At 36.9% G+C, this 17891-nt stretch overlaps 1 protein-coding gene across 4 annotated transcripts in view; it reads left to right on the forward strand.

The window, feature by feature from the left end:
* Positions 1 to 17891, forward strand: part of LOC105496325 (cannabinoid receptor 1) — a 35501-nt gene that overhangs the window by 2922 nt on the left and 14688 nt on the right. The window contains exon 2 of one of the 4 annotated variants that reach the window (XM_011766668.3): positions 129 to 166. The exons of the other annotated variants lie outside the window; for them this stretch is intronic. The gene's annotated coding sequence lies outside the window, so the exon portion shown is untranslated. The remainder of the gene's footprint in view (positions 1 to 128; positions 167 to 17891) is intronic. 4 annotated transcript variants of the gene reach the window in all.

Consider the following 17891-nt stretch of genomic DNA (forward strand, 5'->3'; position numbering starts at 1 on the left):
TATTTGTAAGCACAATGACAGTTACCATAGTGGGGCAATAGGCTTGATGTTGGACATGGTCTTATAAAACTAATCCATTTTAGCTTATCAGGAGAACTTACTGTAAACCGACTCTTTTTGTTTCAAAGATGTCTCCCACTCCAGGCGAGGAGCGCTCTTGGCTGAGGTATGTATCAAGTGTCTGATGGGGAGAGGTCTCATTGTATTTCTAAGTGTCCATGGGGATAAAATGATGCCACAAGGTGGAAATGCTCAATTCCGGCCTTTCAAGAATAAAATGACTGTGCTTGCATACTCGTTGTTAGGAAAGCAAATTAGATATTCATGCCCCTGAATTTTAATAGCATTAATATATGTGTATGTAAAAAGAATGTTATGACTAGAACCTTAAATAAGCCATAAGTGATTATTATTTAGTGTGTAAAGTTTTAAATTCTGATGAAAAGCAGATCTCACATTGAAGTAGTGCTTGGCTTTGTTTGTTATCCACTGTTTTCTGTCTTTTTCTGTTACCCATTTCCCAGTGGACCATGTTCCTCTCTGTCTTGCCTGTGAGATTGCTCTTCTCTAATAAGCCTAGCTGCAGGATCAGTGTGTTCTTTTTGGCATTTCAAAATGGTAAAATAGTGAAATTGTTAAATGTTACCAAGATGAAACTGCTGGGAATGAAATTCTTCAAAAGAACCACTATATTTGTGGCCTATTTCAGCCTCTTCCAAAAGAAAACTCTTTGATTCGGTTTACCTATTTTCCAAAGAAGGAAGCAGCCCCATTGATTGTGTTGATAAGTGTTTAGTATGCAGTGTCAGCTTATTAATTACTAAGGTAAAGCCTGAAAAACTGTTTCAAAACAGTCATATAACACTGTTCTTTGCTTTGACTCAAAATTAACATTAACCACCGGGAAATTTAGACAGGCTCCTTGATTGTCTTGCATATTAGTGTTTGGAATTAGAATTCAAATACTTTGCTGTTTAAGAATAAACTATTATGAGATGGAACTTATAATAGCAGTTTATAGTTCACCACGCTTACCAAATGTTTCTTACCAGAAAACAGTTGGCCTAATAAGGGATTATTTCCCATAACTATCCAGGAATGCTGCAAAAACGAGAGTAACAAATTGAATTTGAAAATACCTAATGACACATAATTCACCAAATGAAAGATTTAGTTATAGCTTCTTGAATTTATAAGAATTGTGAGTGACAGTTATTGTTTCTTTTATTCCAGGAAATATTTTGGAGAAATCTGAATTGATCTATATTATAAAGTTAATCCAGTCTAATCTAAGAATATACAGTGAATTAAATGCTAATTAAAGCAATGAAAGCATGATAACAGGCAGTAACCTAAAGGACAGGCTCCATCTTACTTACCAAATTCCATGTTAGCTCAGTTGCATAAAGAACATAGATAAGACCTTTCATTCCCTGCTGCAAAGGGTGTCATGCCTCCACCAGTGTAAGTCTGTTTCTTCTATCTTTGTATTTATCATTTTCTAATTGAACTGACAAATAGTTTGAGTGAAACCAGGCTTTGGGTTTAAATGAGTTATAATTCTGCTATTGGCTCTAAAACAACCTGGACTCAACATTGTTTGAAAGACTGTGCTAGGGCCAGGTTTACATACTGCATATCTATATTTTGAGAGGCAGCCTTCTTTGCTGATTTTTCTCTTATATACTGAAGACTGGTAGAGAACTCAAAGAATAAGAGGAAATCAAAATCAGTTTATATACTTTGTGTTGCCAACCTTTTAACTTCATGTTTCCTTCCCTGACTCTCCAGTTCTTTCCTAATCCTATTCTCAGAGAAATGGTAACTTTATATTATAGCTGCCTGAATGCATTTTTGGGGACTTGGGAGATTCAGCTCTTTGCCATTGAATTGCTATTTAATGCTTTGATAAGCATTTAATTCACTGCATTTTCTTAGATTAGATTGGATTGACTTTATAAATTCAGATTTTTCCAAAATGTTTCCTGGATTAAAAGAAGCAATAACTTCATGCAGAATATATGTATAATATCAAAGTATATATTGCATAATTTTGGACAAGTGGACATATAAACACACTTTTATTTACATGTATAAACATTTTTGTAGATGTAAATCATGACTGAAATAAAAATTTAAATATGTTGCCTTTACACATTTGAACATATAATTCTGATTTTTGAACATATAATTCTGATTTTAAATAAATACTACAAATTTGGGGAAACGTCTGCATTCACGCAGCTGTGCAGAGGGACACTGAAGAGTTAAAGCAGATGGATATCCACCTTGAATGGAAACAAGGCCATTCTTGTTTTCTAGGATAGGTGGAAATCCGTGCCAGTGCCATGTGTTCTAAGAATCTTGCAAATATACCAGGATGAGCATCACCACATTTGACTATAATTTTATCATGAACACTGATGGGTTTAAGACAGTTTTTTTTAGCCAATCCTTTTAGTTGTTTATTTTATTTTTTTTTTTTTTTGGAAATTAGGGCTATACAAGTTGGAGGAAAATACAGAAGGTTATTACTACATCTCAGAATGCATATTAAGATAGTTATATTTTTTATATAACATTACAGTGTTACCACAAGTGAGTTAAAACTATAGGAAATTTGTTAGGGGGGCAGGTTTGTAAGGTGGGTGATTTTTAGTGGACCCTGTCACCTCTCTTGCTACTTTTGAAATTGTTTGGTGTTAGAGCAACTTCCATCTCAAACTTCCTCACATGGATAAGAGGTATGTAGGTATGATTAATATATATTGGTAATAAGAGGTCAAAGTCATGACATAAAGTAGTGTAATTACTTTATCAAAATATTTTTTAAAAGCTTTCCTGGGTTATATTTCTTGATTAAACAAGGTGCCTCATAATGAAAAAAAGTACATTTTTAATAATAGTTTAGAGGACAGTTAGTTGCATGTGTAAATATATTCTTGATCTGGTTTCCATTGATATTTTCCATATATTTGAAGTATTTTCCATATAGACTAGTTAATAATGGATAACCGCTAATTTAAAAGTTTCACTTGGACAGGTTAAGCTAATAACTTAATCACCATGGAATTCTTGAGATTCCCCTGTAGTTTGCATGGGTTTTTGAGGGAAGAATTGTTTACTCCCAAAACCTGAGCAAATGGGCATGGCAGAGTCATCGCAGTTGTTCTGGGAATACTATGAATTCTATTTTAGCCCCAGCTGGAGAAATGTTCTCACCTGCACTTTAGGAAAGCGTTCAAAGTTTTGCTTTCTTTGCTTTATTTTCTTTTGTTTTTGAATATGTAGAGACTGGTTAGATGGAAACTGTTGTTTTTGAGCAAACTCTTTTTTAACCCATTGTGCTACTGCATAATATTCTATATTTTTTAATGTTTCCAAAAGTACATTTTGCATTTTTTGAATGCAAGAATTTAATTTGCGTTTTCTCTCAACACAAATGGCAAATAATTTTTCCCTAAAATACAATATTTTGCTACTTAATGTCTTATTTTTCCACTCTTATTTGAATTAATTATTAATGAAATTATGTTTTTCAAAATTTATGTTTAAATGAGAGGGTCCCCTTCTTTCCTTCACCATTTCTTTATTCATTCTTTTTTTTTCTTTTTATTTATTTATTTTTTATTATACTTTAAGTTCTAGGGTACATGTGCATAACGTGCAGTTTTGTTACATATGTATACTTGTGCCATGTTGGTGTGCTGCACCCATCAACTCATCAGCACCCATCAACTCGTCCTTTATTCATTCTTTTAAATCATAACTTTAGAGAAGAAAATTGGAATCAATATGAGTCCCGAAAATTGAGTGAAGTTTTAAGGAGTATTACATTCAAGTTGGTGATAAATTCTAACATGCTTTTGAAAAAACAAATTCTAGTCCAGGCGAGGTAGCTCACACCTGTAATCCCAGCCCTTTGGGAGGCCGAGGCGGGTGGATCACTTGAGGTCAGGAGTTCGAGACCAGCCTGGCCAACGTGGTGAAACCCTGTGTCTACTAAAAACACAAAAATTAGCCGGGCATGGTGGCATGTCCCTGTAATCCCAGCTACTCAGGAGGTTGAAGTGGGAGAATTGCTTGAACCCAGGGGACAGAGGTTGCAGTGAACCAAGATCACGTCACAGCACTCCAGCCTGGGTGACAGAGTGAGACTTTGCCTCAAAAAACAAAAAAAAAAAAAAAAAAGAAAAAAGAAAAAAAACCTTTTTAAAGTTTGTTTTAAATAAATTTCTACTTATACGGACACTTGTACTAGGTAATTCATAACATTGATTTCTTTGGGTCAAGAAGCTAAAAGTGATGTTTTTATTTATTTATTTTTAATTTATTTATTTTGAAATAAAGTCTCACTCTGTCGACCCAGGCTGGAATGCAGTGGCATAATCTCGGCTCACTGCAAGCGATTCTCATGCCACCATGCCTGGCTAACTTTTGTATTTTTCATAGAGACAGAGTTTCACCATGTTGTCCAGGCTGGTCTTGAACTCCTGACCTCAAGTGATCCACCTGCCTCAGCCTCCCAAAGTGCTGGGATTACAGGCATGAGCTACCATGGCCGGGCTAAAAATGATGTTTTTGATATAGCAAGTTAACCAATATAATTGTTGGTCTTTAAAAAAAAAAAAAGATCGTTTAGGTACTAGACCATTGTCACTTGTGTTTGCTTTTAACTCAGCTATATTTAAAAATAAATCAAATTTGTTTATTCTTTATATGAGGGACTTAATGCCACTATGACCTTAGTATTTTGGTTTATTCCATGGTATTTGGCTAAATGGATCTAATTTTCAGCTCATTGAAATGCATTGCTACCAGAATTTGCTAAATGTTTTCTTTAGCTTTTGTACAAGTTGTGGTGAGCAGGCAGTATGCATGTGAAAAATGAAAGCTAGACAATTTAACATATAACTAAAATAAGTGCAAGACTAGCCAAAGAATTTTGTGTCTCTGCATATGTGGGAATTTGACTTTGGAAGATACACAGCTACTTTTGGAAATGACATCTAATGTCTTATAAACAAAAAAGGAGAAATCTTTGAATTCTTATAGTCCTCAGCTAAAGTAACTAATTGTGAGTAATCTGATCCATTTTTATTGACAACATAATTAGAGAGAGAACAGTTTGCCCAGAGTCATATATTTAAGTGCCTTGGGATTTATTTCTAAATATTTGTAACTTTTAGGTATTTTTGAATTATGTCCACTATAAGAAGTGTAAATTGCATAATTACCAGAGTCATTCTGTAAAATAATTTGCAGTAGATCTGTATTACTTGGGCCTACAGTAAAATTTTCATTTTAGTTTGTTCTTTCCTGGGTTCATCTCTTAAGGTGTAGTATTTTTTGGTTTGGGGAAAAAGAAGAGCAGAAACAAGTATTTCCAGCTTAAAAGAAATAAGCTGACATGTTAATTACTTTTAGGTTTTTCTTGTTATGCTCAATAATCATGGGTTCCTTCACAATGGTGGTGAAGGAAATGGCTTAGCAATCCTATAAAGCTTTGCATAGCCTTTGTAAATAGAATTAGGAGAAAATGGTGTGGAGTTCTTAATATATATCTGTATATTATATCAGTGCACATTACATTTTGAAGCCACTTTCCTTTGCTGGACAAAATACATAAAAAAGTTTCCTGAAAAAGTCCAGAGAAGCCCTGAATTGTAGACTAAAAGAAACTGGAGAGGTTCTCCACTCTTAATTCTTGTTTTCTGGCTAAATGACATTATTCTATTCCAAATAGGAATACCTTGGTTATACAGATCTTCTGTGGGAGGTTATTTTATCTTGAGCTGGCTCCCGTAGCAATCTGTTTCAATGATCTAAAAACCTATACTTACAGACTATAGACTATTCTTTCTTCTTATCTAACCTTAGTTCTTCTTAAAGGTTAAATCTACTTCCCCTTCTCATTTAGTCCTTTTCATATGTCTCCATAATCTTTCACAGTGGATCTTAAACATCAGAATGTGCTAGAATCTCCTAAAGGCCTTGCTAAGAATGGAGATGTATCCCAACCCTAGATTTTTTGTTTCCGTAGATCTGATCTGGATCCTGAGAATCTGTGTTTCTTATAAGTTCCCAGATGCTGCTGATGCTTCTGGTTGGGAGACCACCCTTTGAGAGCCACTGACCTATAGACTAACCCCGCATGCACTTATAAACCGTTGTGTAACTTCTCAGACTGGTCTTTCAGATGTACATTATACTTTCCAGCCCATTAGTACCTGTCTTATTTACTAATTCACTATGTTCACATCACTGTTTCTGAACACTTTTCAGTTCCTGAAATCTCTTAATTCTTAATTGTATCACACAAACCCTAAGAAGGGCTCCATCCTGAATGAACACAATAGAACAGCCTCATGGTTTCAATGGCATAAAAATTCTGCACTTGCATCCAATTTGCATACATACTTCTTAATCACAACTACATTTCCAAAGCACATTTTGCATTGCTACTGAAACCTCGTTCTTCCAGTTCTGTTTGTATGTAATTATTTACATCTTGAAAGCATATTTTTCTGTTTATGTCTTGCATTGTTAGCACACACAGAAAATTTCCTAAGCATTTCAACTAAAGTAGGTGATACATAAGTACCTAGTTTTTAAAATAATGTCTGAAGGAAATCCTGTATTTACACAATAATAAAAACTTACTTAAAATTATTTTAGTGAGAGAATGATAGGAAGGAAATTGAATTATTTAGAAAGTCACGATGTCCTCAATTTGTGTGAATATTTGAACCAAGATTCATTTCTCTTGTTAAGTATTCCAGTTTAGTCCCTACAATAATAGGAGATTAATTTTCCATTCTTTTCGTCACAGAGTTAGGACCGGTGGTGATGATTTCATATTTGGAAATTGGAAAGCTGAATATTTTATAAAATGGAATGAGTTGGTTATTAATATTGATTGTGGGTTCCTGAGACCACCCCTCTTACTTTTAACATCTCTTGGTATAAACGTGTTTGTTTTAGGTAGAACTGCTTTCATTTTCTCACTCTTAATTACTTGCTTGAGGCAGAATTCCAAATGTTCAAAATTAATTTTTATCAATATATTAAATTTTCTCAATGCCTTTTTGCCTCAGAAAAGTAATTAGAAATTTAGTTTTCGTAGGCAGTAGTAATAACCCATTTTAACTCTCCATAACATATTTTCCTATTTGTATTTTAATTAATTCAGTTGTAAAATACATAAAATGTTGTAGCAGGAGGAGAAGTTGCTCAACCAAAGCAAGAACTATGTCCACCGAATAGAATAACAAATTGATTCCTGAGGGCTTATAAAAGCCACTCCATCTAGTGGTTGAATTTTCATATGACTTCTCTTGAGAAGTTGTTTTAGAAACACACTTGCAAGTGGAGAAACCCATTTGGGAACATAAATGCATAATAACGTGCATTTCAAGGAAGAAAAAAGTCCATTATAATAGTAATTTCATATACTGTCTTTAAAGGTCTATCAACAGCATATAATTAAGATTCATTCAAGGTTGTGCATGTCACAAAAGACCTCTTGATATGTCATTGTTATGCGGCTGAACTTTGCAGTTCATAATATATACTCAGGCCGAACAAGAATTGGAATAAAAAGCAAATACCTGATCTTAGCCCATAACTTCCACTTGCCATCAATATTATTTCTATGTGATACTGAAATAAGAGATCCTGGGGTAAATAATTGATGGATTTAATGTAATTTTCCCATTTGGACACTTTTCAGACGGATGTTTGTATGACACCAAGATTCAGGTTTAATGCCCTCATGATCAGGTGGCTTTATGCCAGAAAAAACTGTCCATGGTTAAAAGCTGTTCTGTTACATTGGATCTTCCATGTTGCTGATGCATACCAACATTTACTTAGTAAACAGGTATTGAATACCTACTCTGTGCCAGGCACTGTGCCAGGCAGAGGACCTATAAGATAGTTCCCAGCTCTCAAGGTGTTCATGGTCTGAAGGGTTTAGACACAATGAAGACAACTACAGGATGGCTCAGCAATGCCCATCACCTCTCCTGGGAGAAAACCTCAAAGCATGTAGAGAAAGAGAATTTACACAGCCCAATACTATCTGATGATTAAATATATTCCCTTTATATGTTTTTATAACCTATTCTACTCTTTCAACTAGGGAAAGGAAGACAGAAGGGTGGGCTGTATTCGAGGTGGAGGGTGGAGGGAAGAACCATTTCCCTTGCTTTCTTGTCCTGACCTATGTCGCTTACATGGGTGTGAAGCATGGACATATTTTGGGGGTCATCTGTCACAGAAAAATGTTATATCTTAGAATATAATGTCCACAATCCTAGGCACAGACTGTATGCCCAATAAAAATGTGTTAAATCAAACATTCGAAGGCCTATAACTTTATATCTGTCAGCCACATTGCTGTAGTAACGCAGTTTTACATCCACTGGGCACCAGGAGATGGTAACAGTCACTCATTTGTTGGAACAACAAATGATGCAGGGTTTATGTAATTTGTCTACCTGATTCCAGCCAGACACTTAGGAATGGGCCACAGGAAGTCTTCTTCTCCCTGGTCTAGGAAAACCACATGGCTCATGGTGGGAAGTTGAGTGATTTTGAGTGTTTGAATTTCTCCATATAGGGAATGGATGTGTGAAGCTTTCATTTACTAATAAGCATGTCTCATTCAGACGTAAAGAAGGTGCCCTCTTCATGTCCCACTGGTGTTGTGGAAAGTGTCATTACCATCTATATTCCTGACAATTGACTAATGAAGCCAAGAAATACCTTCCCTTACTTACAAAATAGTGGCAAAAATGACTTAGGTTTTATTTGCCAGTTACCGCCATGAGCACCAGTGACTGCAAACAAGGTGCTAATGCAGAGTTAGGATTTATAGCTTATAGTTAATTGGCATACTTTGTTCCTGAAGACCATGGAGCAAGGATGACTTGCAAGTGCTTTGGGCAGCCCTTTTGCTGTCAACAGATCATTCCTTCAGATTTTAGTTGTTCACTGTGTAACATTATCATGTGCACATTAGATAATGTGTACCTTCTCCCAAACCAATTCTTCTTCCCTGTCAATGAATGAAAGGGTATCTTATTAAATAGTTCTTGGAACTCAAAGTTCCAGCTCTGCCCCGTCTAGTTAGAGACCTTGGGCAAAGCATTTTTCTCTCTGAATGTGTGGAATAGAGATTGTAATAGCACCCACTTCATGTAAATATTAAGGAAAAATAATGTATTTTTTCCATGACTGGCATATAATAAAAGTTTAAATGTTTCTTAAATGAAAATATTTGGAAATTAGGATTTTCTTTATTGTGCATTTACCCAAATTCTCTCAGATTTGAATCTGGAGAAATAAGACCTGGCTTTTAGTTGGACTTAATTTGTATGCTTTTGGACTCAAAGAGAAAATATGCCTTCATTGATAGATGAAGAGAGAAGAAACTATGAAAGGTGTGCTGCATGTAGCATACTTTTCACTCTTGCTATGGACTCCTTGATACTGAACTGCAAAAGTAAGAGCCTGTTTACTAGCTTCTACACATTTTGTGGACCAGAATAATATATCACCTTCTTTTAATGACCAAATCTCATATGCAAGATAAAGACAGTTTTATAGAGTATTTTGAATATGGCCATGGCTTTTACTTAATTGAAAACGTTGCATGTTCTCTGTTAGAGGAAGGCTGCTTTAATCATTGCTTTCCAGGCGGGCACAGTGGCTCATGTCTGTAATCCCAGCACTTGTGGGAGGCCGAGGTGGGCAGATCACTTGAGGTCAGGAGTTCCAGGCCAACCTGGCCAACATTGTGAAACACTGTCTCTACTAAAAATATAAAAATTAACTAGGTGTGGTGGCGTGCACCTGTAATCCCACCTTGTTGGGAGGCTGAGGCAGGTGAATCACTTGAATTCAGGAGGTGGAGGTTGCAGTGAGCCAAGATCGCACCACTGCACTCCAGCCTGGGTGACACAGCGAGACTCCATCTCAAAAAATAAAAAAATAATAATTACTTTCTTTACCCAGCATGTAGAAAAGATCTCTCTCAAGAAAAATGCCAAAGCACTCTTAATTGGAGGAAACAACTAAACAGAAGAGCAAAATTAAATAGTAAATGGAATTTGTTATACAAATCAACAAATGATTTTATTTGTATCATTAATTCAAGAGGCTTTGTTTTTTTAGCATCACCACATAGTGTCTAACCCAAGGAAATTGCAAGACATCATTTTCTTGAGCCCTGAAATTGTTTTAACTAGCCTCTAAATGTGAAATCTTTGGCATATTTCACATCAAATTTGAACAGAAGTACAGTCTAATACAGTCTTAATAAGTCTCTTAATGTCTTAAGTTCATATCAATTGATACATTTTTATGAAAAATGTAACACTCATACAGTGTTAGTAAAGAATAGACTAGAGAAAATGGTGCATTAAATAACTTCTATTTTATGTTACAAAATATATGAAGAACTGAAGGTATGAGAGCCAATTGAGCATTATCAATATAATGGAATTTTCTTTCATATGTAGGAAAAGGAGCTGACATTAATATAAGAAAGAAAGATTATGTATTTTGCCTGAATTATCAGGATAATTAAGTCAATCAGTCATTTCACTTTGCTGTAGAAGATGAGGGAAAAGTGACCAAGCTTCTTTAATAATTCCAAAACTCTAATGATTAGGTAAGAGTTAGAAAAGACTCATTGCACATTCAACTGGAGTGGAAACATCATTCATCAAGTTATGATGTTGGCCTATGGCATCTGCTGTGTATATTGACAACATGACTTAGACATAATGCAGTTATAAGAGTCAACTGAAATTTCCCCTACTAACTTCAGAGAAATACAGTAGCACAGTATTTTCTTGATCAAATTAGTAGAAAACAGGCTTGTTCCCAGAAATGAATGGAAAATAACCAACAAATATATCCACTGGAACTTGCATTCTCTTGAACTCTTCACAAGGCTCTTTTATGAGGCCAGCCAAGCGAACAACAGAACCAACAAAGTAGAAAAACAACAGGTTAAGCAAGGGCCTGGAACTTCTGCATTTGACATCTTGGACTCCTGTCAATGTAGACACTGTGCCAGGCATTGTCTCTTTAAAGCACTTAGAAACTTAGAATATCAGAGAAATATGGTGGGTTAAAGCAGTCTGTGATATATCAGGGAGCACCAGTCCTTCCAATACTTCTGCAGTGTTTTCAGCCTAGAACACATGGAACATTTTAAACCCTTTGTGGTTATACAAATAAAAATAAAGACTCTGGATAAACATTAAAAAAAAAAAAAAAAAATTTGTGCAGCAGCCATACCCGCAAAATTTCTTTGATGATACCATAGCTTGCTGGCTGATACATATGGTTTTCTTGGAAGGAGGTAGTGGAGAGGCAGGTTTGCATATAGAGAAATAGACAAAAAGAATAGACGATATTAGTCTAAAAATGGAAGTGATATTTTTAAAATAATAGATTTAACACATTAAAATATTTTTATCTTTACTATGAAGTCATGATTTATATAGCTTACACTGTTAGAATATGTTGGCTATATTTTTTAAGGCAGAATTCTAGGAAAATTCCCTTATATGTCATTCAATCATTCTTTTACTATAACTGTAATAAAAACCAACTGCTTCTTTAATAGGTGCATCTACACATCTTGCTAGAAATTTCCAATTATGATTTTCCCAGTAGCAAACAAAAACAAAATTAATGGCAGCTACATCCCCCAAAGCCTAAGCCATATTAGTAATGAACTCTCAAAGAAAGCTGTTGATGCAAAAAATAATAAGGTGGAAATTACTATAATAATCCAAATGCAGAAATAAAGGAAAGAATTATCAAAATGCAGAAAGCAGTGTTCCTGCCATGATCCCATTAACTGTTAAAATAGCCTGTGCACAGTAGTATTTTGACATTACTGAGATCTTTGAACTACATGAATTTCATGTATTTTTAACTGTATTCTTTAATTAAATTGGCTTATATTGGACAGAAATTACTCTATTATCGTATAACCACACCATGCCCTAGCTTAGATTTTAACAAGCTAGTTTGTTTTAATGAGAGTGTTTGGTTGCATTAAAATGGGAAATTGTGATCACACTTGCGGTGGTCTTAATCTAAAGTAAGTCACAGAAACATGTTTTTTGCATTACTGGAATAAGGTATGTGTTCCTTTGTCTTCACTGAAGAAGCTTTATAGCTCTTCCAAATAGTGACTAAATTTTAACTCGTCAGGGCCATGCAAGTAGGCAGACTTACCTAGATGAGCTTTGATAGGAAATAGGGATTTAGTAGCAGGTAGTCTTAATTACTATTGGCAAAATGCCTTAATTTAAGTTTCTAAGAGTCCAGAAGACTTAAATATAAGATGCAAAATGGCTTTAATCTAGTTATTGTTAATTCTGAAATCATCACATAAAATCTAAAAACAGAATGTGGAGTCTGAGGAACTTTGATTCATCTGCAAATCCATCATATTCTAGGCAATTTACTTAACATCTGATGGCCTCCATTTCCTCATCTGTGAAATGGAGATTGTAAATAAGCACCTAATAGGGTTGCCTTGACAATTTAATGACAGGATATATGTAAAGTTTCTCAAATGGCTGTATATAATAGACATTCAATAAAGGTTCCTCATCCCTCACCCATGTCTATATATCTACTATTTGCTTCATGTTTTAAGTGCTGAGGCAAAAATAAGATTGAATAATTAAGGCAATGAACATTCTTGAGATCTGATTAGTACATATTATATTATTATAATATATTCTTACAATATAATTAGTATATAGTACATAGCAAAGAGCCATAATACTAAGTAATGATGATAATAATACCCATTGAAGACTTACTTTTGTGTCAGACACTGTTTTACATGCATTTATATTCATTTAATTTCAGATCAGTTCTGCGATTTAGGCATTATTGTCATCATCCTCATCTCCATTTTACAGATGAAATACTGAGGCTTAGAAAGACTGATTGCCCAAGTACCATCTAACACCAATCTTGGTCTGCTAACTCGTAATTCCATTGACCAGGTGCTTTGACTGGTTGGAATCAGTGAAGAAAACAAGGAAGATGGTAATATCCCTGCCTTAGCTTAGAGAGACAGTGTACCAAAAAAAGTTACAAGCAAGGGACCTAGACCTGCACTGTCCAGTATGGTAGCTACTAACCACATGGTGCTATTAAGGGCTTGAAATGTGGCCCTCATCTGGGTTCAGTCCTTGCTCTACTACTTACTAGCTTTGCCTATAGCAAGTTACTTACCCTCTGTGCCTTTTTTCTGAAAATGGGGATAAATAGCACCTACTTCATAGGGTCATTGTGAAATAAGGGAATTGATATATGTAATAGGCTCAGTGTCATCAGTCCATAAGAAGCTCTCTCTATATGCTTAAAAGAGGAAAATCAGCAAGACTCAGTGGTCTACCTGATTGTAGAGGTCAAGAGAGAGGAGGTGTCATAGTAAGTCCAAGTTAGGAACTTAGGTGACTAGAAGGACTACTCGCGATACCATAAGAAATGTGAAAAACGATGTGGTTGGAGTCCATTTATTGCAGCATCATTTCTAATAGCAAAAGATGATAAACAACCTAAACCTCCATTAGTAGGAGGCTGGTCACATTCATCTAACAGATCCTTAAGGCAGCCGAATGAAGAGAGAGGTTTTATATACTAATATGAAACTGTTCACAATGTGTACTTCTAAGTGGAAAAGAAAGGTATGTATAATAATGTTAGTTACTATTTGCTAAAAAGAAAACAGAGAGTAAATGCATATATTTGTTTGAATATGCGTGGAGTATCTCTGGAAGAGGTAACAAGAAACTTATTCCTTGCCTCTGAGGAAAAAAACTAGGTGGCTGGGATATAGGGATGAGAAAGATTGACTTTTCTCTGTATATCTTTCTTTACCTTTTGAATCTTGAATCTTGTGAATCTAATACATAAAGACAATCAAAATTTCTGATAAACTAGTTTCCAGTTGGAAAGTGTAAAGGGGGAGTTAGTTAATTGAGGGAAGATGGCGTAAGGAATGGGAAGATTACTGGAAGGGCTCCCAGGAGCTACTTGGAGACGGAGGCTCAAACTCTGGTTTTCAGGCTAAATGTCTATTGCATTAATTACTTTTTCTGTCTTCTAATTTTGAGAAAAAGGCTAATGCAAATCACTGTTAAGATACCACCTAATAAAAATTCGACTGCCATTTTATTAGGTTCAGGGAACATTTCTGTGGGAACTCAGCTCTCTGCTATCATGCTATCAAGCTGGTAAACCACTTAAGAAAAAAAGATGCCATTCTGTGTTTTGAAATCTCATTCTAGTTATGGAAATAAATATATGAACTCCTGATTACATGACATGATAAGGCCTGTAATAGAGGGATGAGCTGGGGAACTAGTTATGGCCAGTGGGAGAGGCTGGTCAGGAAGGTCTCAGACATGGAAGTAGCATTGGCACAGACCTGGAAAGATAAGTTTAGTAGGCAGAGAGCTTGGAAGTGAGTATCCAGATGGAATACGGGGCAAGGTGAAGGAGGAAGGTGTGCAGGTATGATGGTATATTCAAAGAGCAGCAAGTCGGCCAGTAAGCTGGGTGTTTAAGTATGGGTGGGAGTTGAAAGGCAAAAGCTAGGTTTGTGGATGTCAGGATTGTGTAAGGAACAGCTCTCTCATACATTGTGACTGTCTTCTGTGTCCCTTTGATTATGGATGAAAACTTCCATATGTAAATGGAGTTGTTTAGCAAACATAAGATTGCAAAGAGCAAGAGTTGACTCCTGAGAAATAGCTGAACGTTGGGACATATAGAGCATGTTCTAGAAGAAGTGATATGAGAAAGGATATAACAGACAGACAGATGAATGGGGAACCTAAGGATACTCAAGAGTTAACATTGGAGCCAGGCTGAGGTTAGGAACTCAGGAGATATTTTAGATAAAGGAGCTGGGAGGCACTGGGCAACTGGCTTGGCTGTTGGCCTTTGGTCTTTTATTTCTGCATCCTTTATTTCTGTAGCTGCTAGCCTTTGCCCCGAGACACTGCCCTGACTTGATTGGTGTTAGCAGACTGCACCAGCACACTGGGTGCCTCTGTGTGGCTTCTACCCTGGAGCTCCTGCCTCTGGTCCAGTAGGTGATGGCTCCCATCTGCTTTGTTCTATGACAGTTGCAGGAGAGGTGTGCAGAACTGGTTCAGAAGCCCAGACTAAAAAAACCCTCAATTTTCTTAGTGATGATAGAAGTTATCCATGGGAGATTTGGGGCCCTCAGTTTGGCAGTGCCTCCTACTGCCATCACAGGTTACAGTGGTCTTGTAAAAGGGTTACACAACCATGGAGGAGCTAAGGGAGCCTTTTGGCTTACCTGTCATATTAGTGCTGAGGGCTCTTTCTCTGTTCATCGTTTGGTATGGCATTGCCAATATTCCTGTTTGCCTCTCTGTAGCCAAAGTTGCTTATTGCATACAGCTCATTCCATGAGAGTTTAGATAATTATATAGGCAGCTTCATTTAAAATGCTAATAATCTTCCCTAAGTAGAGCATATTTCTACCACAATTGGATTGGGCAGCTCTCCAGGCTAGATACCTTGATTCAAGTTACATGATCGTTTTTTTTATCAGCATTGGAAGAATCCTTCCCCTTCCTTGGGGTAGAAAAGAGCTTCTTGTTTTTGTTCTATTTTGAAATACATATATCCAATCAACCTGCTTATTTGGAACCTTCTTCTGTGTGTCAGACATTCTACTAAATGCTGAGTAGATACTAAGATAAAGTCCCCAGTAAGATCTTCAATGAACTTACTGTCTAGTGGGTGGGAGGAAGTAGTGGAACAGATGCAAACACAAAGAAGTATTAGAAAATCTGGTCAGTACCATGATAGAACTCTGTTTGGGTATTCTTGGAGCCCAGAGAGGGTGTTCATCGCCATGGGAAGCAGGGAGCAATGGCAAGAAGTGACATCAAAGTGATGGGAAGGAGTTGACCAGGCAAGAGTGTAAGGGGCAATGGGAGCAACAGCACTGAGGTGAAGAGCAGTCAATTTGCTGTGTTTATGGAACTAAAATTCATCTGGTGTAGCCCAAGTGGCAAGGCCAGGGCTGGCAAGAAGAAGATTGGAGAGGTGGGCAGGGGCTAGATCACAGGAAACTTTTTTACTAGACTTCATCCTGTAGATGGGAGATAGAAAGCCATCCTGTTTAGGGAGACAGGATGTGGAGAGGATTAAGGACAAGAGCCTGAGGGTCAGAATTGGAAAGGAGCTCAGCTGGACGGAAACATAGAAGGCAGATGAGCTTGCATGCGTGTCTGGAAAGCCTGGACCTGAAAGGGAAACTGCGTGAAAGTTTATATTTGGTTTGTAGGGCAAAGAGATTGAAAGAGGGGAGTCACATAATCAGCATACATTTATGAAGATCACCCCCACAGCTGTGTGGCAAGTGATCAAAAAGGAACAGGACCAGAGGAGGGCAGGAAAACTGATCAGGAAGCAGGGGCCCTAACTCTGGTGAGCAGTGATGATATCCTGGAAGTGGAGGTGGCAGAATGTGGGAAGGTGGGCCGCATTTAGCACTTTATGCCTGTTCCCAATTACTGTTCTTAAGAATCATGGCACTAGGGTATTAAATAAAATTATTTTCATTGACTCTGTGTTCTGTGCCTACCTACACTGATGCTATTTATTCTTAGCATAAATATCTTTTCCTTGGGGAAGCCCTTTCAGCCCTCTAGACTGGGTATCCTCAGGGCATCCTGTATGTTCCCAGTTGTAGCTCTCCCCATGCTTTCTTTTAATTTCTGGGTCAGCTGCCTGCCTCCTCTGCTAGACCATATCCTTCATGCAGTCAAGGACTCTTTTTTTTTACAGAGTGTTGCTCTGTTGCCAGACTGGAGTGCCGTGGCATGATCTCGCCTCACTGCAACCTCTGCCTCCGGGTTCAAGCGATTCTCCTGCCTCAGCCCCCTGAGTAGCTGGCATTACAGGCATGCCACCACGCCCAGCTAATTTTTTATTTTTATTGTTTGTATTTTTAGTAGAGACAGGGTTTCACCATGTTGGCCAGGATGGTCTCAATCTCTTGACCTCGTGATCTCCCCACCTCAGCCTCCCAAAGTGCTGGGATTACAGGCGTGAGCTACTGCGCCTGGCCAAGGGCAGGGACTCTTTCTTGATGCTGTCAACACTAGTGTCTAGTACAGTAGCTAGACATAATACAAGTGCATAGTGGATGTTCCATAATTTGTTAATACATGAGTAAATGAATTATTAATTCAGATATGTAGGGTCTCTGAATTAGTAAGTCATTTATTGTTAGTTCAACATGTTAAAAATTTGTTCTAAAATAATGATTGTCTCTCCCCCCACCTCATACAGTGTGATATGTTTTAGGAACAACAAATGCCAATTAACAAATGATATATTGTTTTAATGATTATTTTAATTGTTATAGATATCACTCTGTACTTTTCATTTTTTTTAAATAACTAAAGAAATGAATAGCCCACATTTTAAACCAAGATTTATAAATAGTAAGATCAGTTCTCTGGCTGTTTATTTTGAAATAAAACCAAATTGCTTAGCTTAGAATTGAGGAGCCTTAACGTTTGGGCCTTTCCTCTTAGCTGTTCACATGGAAATCCTTGGACACTCTCTGGCCTATCTCCTGTCACCAGGCACACTTGTGTCACCAACCTGCTTATGAGGGGGGCTATCAGGAGGCCTCCTCCATTGTCCTTCTCCCCGCTGTTAAAAATCTCAGCTTTGGCCGGGCACAATGGCTCCCGCCTGTAATCCCAGCACTTTGGGAGGCCGAGGCAGGTGGATCACCTGGGGTCAAGAGTTTGAGACCAGCCTGACCAATATGGTGAAACCCTGTC

Source organism: Macaca nemestrina, chromosome 5 (assembly GCF_043159975.1).
Source record: "Macaca nemestrina isolate mMacNem1 chromosome 5, mMacNem.hap1, whole genome shotgun sequence".
Lineage (NCBI taxonomy): Eukaryota > Metazoa > Chordata > Mammalia > Primates > Cercopithecidae > Macaca > Macaca nemestrina.